Source organism: Silurus aristotelis (genome assembly GCF_946808225.1).
Source record: "Silurus aristotelis genome assembly, chromosome: 4".
Lineage (NCBI taxonomy): Eukaryota > Metazoa > Chordata > Actinopteri > Siluriformes > Siluridae > Silurus > Silurus aristotelis.
In genome coordinates this window covers 17954206-17961271 of record NC_139577.1, presented here as the reverse complement: position 1 = coordinate 17961271, position 7066 = coordinate 17954206, and the positions used below count along the sequence as shown (strand labels likewise).

Here is a 7066-nt window from a genome sequence, read left to right as displayed (position 1 = left end):
GAGGCCGCCCAGATTTTGGCACACCAACCATGGACATTGGCCAAAATAGGGTGATGTGCTCTTACAGTTGGGAAAACAGACATAACTTCAAAGCCTAAATTGTTTGGCAAATTTTCCATACAATGTACAGAGGAACAAAGAAAGTGAAAGTGGAGAGAGAAGGGAAATGTCTGACAAATGAATTTAAAGATGGAGCCAAAGGGGCTGGGCCCTGTCCATTTCTCCCTTCCCCCTACTATTTACATAGTGTTGATATGTGCTCTTTTCACCTTTGAAATGCTTTAAGGGACTGGAATTCTCTTTTTTCCCACTACACAATGAGATTAATTTGAAGCATGCCCTTAGGCTTCACCTCTAAGTGATTGGGTGAGAGTATAGGGAATCTGTGCTTCCGAGAACAAGGACAAGTCTTGGCTGTGTGAGATTCTCGTAACAGTCCTAATAGTTTCTATAATATCGCATCCACTGCTGGTGTAATGAGCCATGACTTACACCTTTTATAAGGAATGGATAAAAGACTTGAAAAGAGAGCAAGGAACAAAGTCATACTGGAACCTCATTACTGATGATTCTGCTTTCAATTTCTTGACATCCATCTCAACACCCTCAATTCACACAGCTGTGTTTCCTTTATCTCTGGTGACAGTCAAGGTTTAATTGATTTCCTTGACTCTTTCCATCATACTCATTTTACTTATACAAGCAGTGCCATATAAGTTAGAGAATGTCATAGAGATTAATTTGTATACTGTATAATGTTTATTGCTATACTTCTTATTCTCTTTAGATGATAATATGCACATCTCCATGCAATACTCAACTCCTTATTATATAAAAGGCTAAATGGTACATTAGAGCTTTTGCTTACTAATAAGTGATATTGAATCTTGAAGCTGCAAAGAGATTTAAACTTGAATCATCAGGAATGTAAACATTATATTTTACTCAGATAATGACACCACATTCTGCTTTGCCTTTAATGAACTAATAGATTATTTGGCTCTACAGGTCCATACCCAGTTTAATAATAATAGACTTTATAACATCCAAGTTGTTTTTGTGCATGCAATAAACCACCTTTTATATTAGAACCTGCTGCTTGCGCTGCTTATTCTTTAGTCATCTTACTTCTGGTAAAGCTGCAGTATTTTGTGGTCTTCCACTGCAGTAAGGTTTACAACAATTTTGATAACAAGCATGGATCAGCCATTTTTCAGCCTTGCTGCTGCTTGCAAGGTAAACCAGGCATCCATAGTGTGGAAATAGTCTTTATCAAGTTCATCAATATTTTAATCTTTATTAATGTATTGCCTTTTACACTTAAATGCTTTTCACTTGTTGTTCTTTATATTAAAATTTTTAGGTCTTATCCTATAAATATCTTTGTCTTAATTTTCTAAATTAATCAACTCCTGTTGTCTTGCATTAAATTGGGGAATTGTTTTTTCTTTTTTGAAATCAGTGTGCTTCTATTCTTGGTTTGCCTTAGATTTCTGTTTCTATCTGCCTCAATACATTAAAACTTGAATGCTTTTCTTCTCACCAGTGTTGTAAATAACAGTGATTAGACTCAACATATGCTTCTAATTAGCTCAAATCATATAATCTTCTTTGCCCTTCACACCAACAAGACATACCTGGCTGTGAACTACAGTTTACTTAATGTTCCAGAATATTTAGACTGTTGTGAGTGAAATTCCCAGGAGCTTCTGACACATGATTGGCTGATACTTGCATCTGTGACAAGGGTTACAGATGTCCCTATGTTTAAAATGTTTAAATGGCTGGTGAGTGTTTATAGATAAGATACAATCTATAAACTTTAATTATACTTGTATGTTAACTGTTTGTTTAAAGAGTGTGATTAATAATGATCAAATGAATCCTAATAAACAGTATTTGGCATTGCTTTAAAGTGGTACTGCATGATAATATTTCAACTTTTTTTAAATACTAAAACTTAATGACTGTCCGGTCGTTTGACTTCGACATTTTATATTTGTTGATGTCATTATACTCAAATTAAGAGGAGTAAGAGGATTCTGTGATTTATCTGTTAGGTTGCCAGATTTCCCTTGCTAGGTGTTGCATATATTCTTGTAACCACCGTTAGTGGCCACCAGAGGGCATTCCACTGGTCGTTTCTAAAAAGCCCCTTTGACCTACAGTATATGCTCCATAAACTCAAAATATTGTAACTCTCAGCTCCCATCTGATGATGTCATCTAAGTATCTTAATTTGACAACTTGCATAGGGACAGAGTAGCTCATAGAGGTGATAAATGTATCATACAAGGCTGCTCTTGCTCTCACTGCTCTGTGGAAGGATGGAAATTTGCCATTTAGTGTATTTCATGGTTAGCAGGTTTCACAGAGTCTGGAGAGAGGGTGTGGCCATCTGGCCTGCCATATGACAGGAAAAGAATGTCACGTTTTTCACTCTGTGTCACTGAGATTGTTTTACACTTTAGTGACACATTCAGCATGAATAGTAAAAAAGTAAGTGTATATAACACTAGTATGTAGTCAAGTCAAAAAGATGACTGCTAAAATTAAGACGTGAAATCAGATTGAATTAGGAAATATCCCATATTTTTTTGTTTGACTATTTTGAAACTTTTATAGAAAAAGGAATGTGTATACAAAAGAAAAATTAAAATTATTCCGTATTTTCTTCTTACAATGTGGTTCTTCCAAAGAGAAATAATACTCAGCATTACAAAATACCCACTCTTGTTCCAGCACATCCTAAAGAAGCAATGGCTTCATAATCTGGACTGAGCATGGATTGCACTGGCTGTTGGAACCACTTTATGAGCCAAATGACAGCTCATAATATGAAATGTTTGGCCAGATACTCGCGACAAACTTCCAGCGACAAAGCCGCTTGTGGTTAGGACACACAGTGATTAAACACGTTGCACACTTCTTTAGCTGATTTGTTGGATTTGATCAAGCACTAATGTAATCCCTACAAAAGTGTATAAGTAGTTTTTCAGCACTTTGCTTGCACTACATATTTCAATGTTTCCCTGCTCTAATTGTTAACAATTAATCGGATGAGTTCAGTTGAGTATGCTGGTACCTATGCCTATACAGGAGCATATATATATATATATATATATATATATATATATATATATATATATATATATATATATATATATATATATACAGTGAGGAAAATAAGTATTTGAACATGGAGGGGTCTGAAATTGTCTTCGTAGGTGCATGTCCACTGTGAGAGACATAATCTAAAAAAAAAAATCCAGAAATCCAGTATATGATTTTTAAACTATTTATTTGTATGATACAGCTGCAAATAAGTATTTGAACACCTGTCTATCAGCTAGAATTCTGACCCTCAAAGACCTGTTAGTCTGCCTTTAAAATGTCCACCTCCACTACATTAATTATCCTAAATTAGATGCACCTGTTTCAGGGCGTTAGCTGCATAAAGACATCTGTCCACCCCATACAATCAGTAGGAATCCAACTACTAACATGGCCAAGACCAAAGAGCTGTCCAAAGACACTAGAGACAAAATTGTACACCTCCACAAGGCTGGAAAGGGCTACGGTGAAATTGCCAAGCAGCTTGGTGAAAAAAGGTCCACTGTTGGAGCAATCATTAGAAAATGGAAGAAGCTAAACATGACTGTCAATCTCCCTCGGACTGGGGCTCCAAGATCTCACCTCGTGGGGTCTCAATGATCCTAAGGAAGGTGAGAAATCAGTCCAGAACTACACGGGAGGAGCTGGTCAATGACCTGAAAAGAGCTGGGACCACCGTTTCCAAGGTTACTGTTGGTAATACACTAAGACGTCATGGTTTGAAATCATGCATGGCACGGAAGGTTCCCCTGCTTAAACCAGCACATGTCCAGGCATGTCTTAAGTTTGCCAATGACCATTTGGATGATCCAGAGGAGTCATGGGAGAAAGTCATGTGGTTAGATGAGACCAAAATAGAACTTTTGGGTCATAATTCCACTAAACGTGTTTGGAGGAAGAAGAATGATGAGTACCATCCCAAGAACACCATCCCTACTGTGAAGCATGGGGGTGGTAGCATCATGCTTTGGGGGTGTTTTTCTGCACATGGGACAGGGCGACTGCACTGTATTAAGGAGAGGATGACCGGGGCCATGTATTGCGAGATTTTGGGGAACAACCTCCTTCCCTCAGTTAGAGCATTGAAGATGGGTCGAGGCTGGGTCTTCCAACATGACAATGACCCGAAGCACACAGCCAGGATAACCAAGAAGTGGCTCTGTAAGAAGCATTTCAAGGTTCTGGCATGGCCTAGCCAGTCTTCAGACCTAAACCCAATAGAGAATCTTTGGAGGGAGCTCAAACTCTGTGTTTCTCAGTGACAGGCCAGAAACCTGACTGATCTAGAGAAGATCTGTGTGGAGGAGTGGGCCAAAATCCCTCCTGCAGTGTGTGCAAACCTGGTGAAAAACTACAGGAAACGTTTGACCTCTGTAATTGCAAACAAAGGCTCCTGTACCAAATATTAACATTGACTTTCTCAGGTGTTCAAATACTTATTTGCAGCTGTATCATACAGATAAATAGTTACAAAATCATACATTGTGATTTCTGGATTTTTTTTTTTAGATTATGTCTCTCACAGTGGACATGCAGCTACGATGACAATTTCAGACCCCTCCATGATTTCTAAGTGGGAGAACTTGCAAAATAGCAGCGTGTTCAAATACTTATTTTCCTCACTGTATATATATATATATATATATATATATATATATATATATATATATATATATATATATATATATATGTAAAAAAAAAGTCATAATGATTATGTTCTGAAGTTCTGTCCCCTTATATCACACACATAAATACTTGTTTGTTTTGTTTGTTTTTAGGTATATTTCATCACTATATTTATCTATGTACAATGGTTCAAAAAGATCTTTAAACAAAGTAAGGTTCACTCTTGTTTTTGCTTCATACTGGAACAACATAATTGGTATGCTGCCTCAAATATAATGAAAAATACTGAAGTAATCATATTCAGTTAATCAGAAACAGCAGTGTTTCCAGCAGTGTGCTGCAAACTACCAGAGTGAAACACAGGAACATCCCAAGATCACAAGAGGACATAGTGTCTAAAGATTCCTGTGGGCTGAATAGCACTGTCCTACGTCGTCACCTCACCGCTTGACATACACACTGCCTGTAGCTCTCGCCACACAAGAGGCATGTCTTTCTTCAATGAGGCTTACAGATGACCCATTTAATCACTAACGTATGGACCTTTAAACACTCGCAAGCTACTTTAATTGGAACACATGGGTTTAATTGGACCAAATGTTGTTATTGTGATATATAAAAAGAATACATAAATGAACAAAATGTAAATTAAATAAACAGAAGTTAAATACAAATTAAATTAACATTTGGTGTGATCACCCTTTACGTGCAAAACAGCATCTATTCTTCTATGAATACTTGCACACAGTTTTTGCAGGAGCTCAGGAGGTAGTTTGTTCCAAACATCTTAGAAAACACCATTAATCCTGACCAAATCACCAACTCAATTAGCATAAATCGAGCCCCAAACTTACAAGGAATCTCCACAATGCTTTCCAGTTGCCTGCAGACAGTCATTATTGTACCACTCTCCAGCAATTTGTCAAAAAGTTTACCTCCTGCTAAAGCCAAATATTTTTACAACATTACAACATTTTTTATCTCATTAGTCTAGAGCAAATGCTGCCATTTTTCTACACCTCAGTTAATATGTTTTCATGCATAGTTGAGTCGCTAGTTTCCATGACAGAGTTATGACATTTTTGGCTGCAGTTCTTCCATAAAGACCACTTCTGAACAGACTTCTCCAGATAGTAGATGGATGTACCTTATTCCTGTTGGTTTCCACCGAATTGCCGTAGGGCACTGCTTCGTCTGATGTCAGGAGGAATGTAAGCATGATGTATCCTTCATCTGCTGCACAAAGTTTCCTTAGCAGACCACTGCGTCTATGGTCATCAACATTAGTCATTTTTTTGTGTGTCTACAAAATAGCTTAAACAGTACATTTTAAAACCCCAGCCTGCTTTAAAATATTTGCCTGGACATTGCTGATGCAGTAAAACTGCATTGTGACTTGCTGCTGTTTTCAGTCTTGCCATAGTTTCTGCTACAACCTCACCTATTTATATATAGTAATATATATATAACTAGCTGAAATTACCCGTGCTTCGCTACAGAAGGCAGAACGCTAAGCAATATGGCAATAAGCAGTAAGCACTGAGCAGGACTGGATGATCAGAGATCAGAACGTAACGTCAACAAATAACGTACTACCCCTTTGTAGTACCGATACAGGGCAAACTACTTTGAAAATATTTTTTATCGTGCATCTAACATCTAATAAGAAACAATGAACTAAGTTTCATTAGGATCCGTACTGTTATTTCGAAGAATGTACAATGCGTGAGAAATCGTTTTTTTCGCGAGTTAGCCGCGATCCAGGGTGAATTTTTCAAAACCCTTTCTTAGTGAGCACCTAAGACCCAAGAGGAAGGTATGTTCCAAATTTCATTGCAATCCGTTCAGTGGTTTTTGAGATTTCGTGATGAGTGAGTGAGTCAGTCAGTGGTATTTGAGCTTTTTATATATATATATATATATTTATATATATAAATAATAATATATATTATTTAATAGTATAGTTTGGCTGTTCCTCACCCAGATTTAAGCTTCCTAGATGGCTGTTTTTATTAAAGTTAATAACTGTTTTTCAACCTACATATGAAAGTGATAATCAACAGCACCTGCTGGTATTATTGTTTAATCATACAACTGACACTGATTCTACAAAATTCCTGATTGTACAACCTGTGCAAGTGTAAAATTGAAAGTTAAAGGGTGGTCACACCAAACATTAATTTTATTTACATTTTTGCTTTTGTTCCTTCACTTTGCATTTTGCAAATTGATAAGAATAAACAATATAATAATGAAATATATGTTTATGGTTATAGCATTAATTCACACCTTCCTAAAACGTTTGCACATTATTGTATAGAGTATA

The 7066-nt window shown here is 36.7% G+C and overlaps 1 long non-coding RNA gene across 1 annotated transcript; it reads left to right on the top strand.

Annotated features, from left to right (window-relative positions):
- Positions 1 to 2857: 2857 nt before the first annotated feature.
- LOC310725403 lies at positions 2858 to 5321 on the top strand. Its single transcript, XR_014533351.1, has 3 exons — positions 2858 to 2892; positions 4893 to 4950; positions 5059 to 5321. It is a non-coding gene; the product is annotated as an uncharacterized lncRNA (long non-coding RNA).
- Positions 5322 to 7066: the final 1745 nt, after the last annotated feature.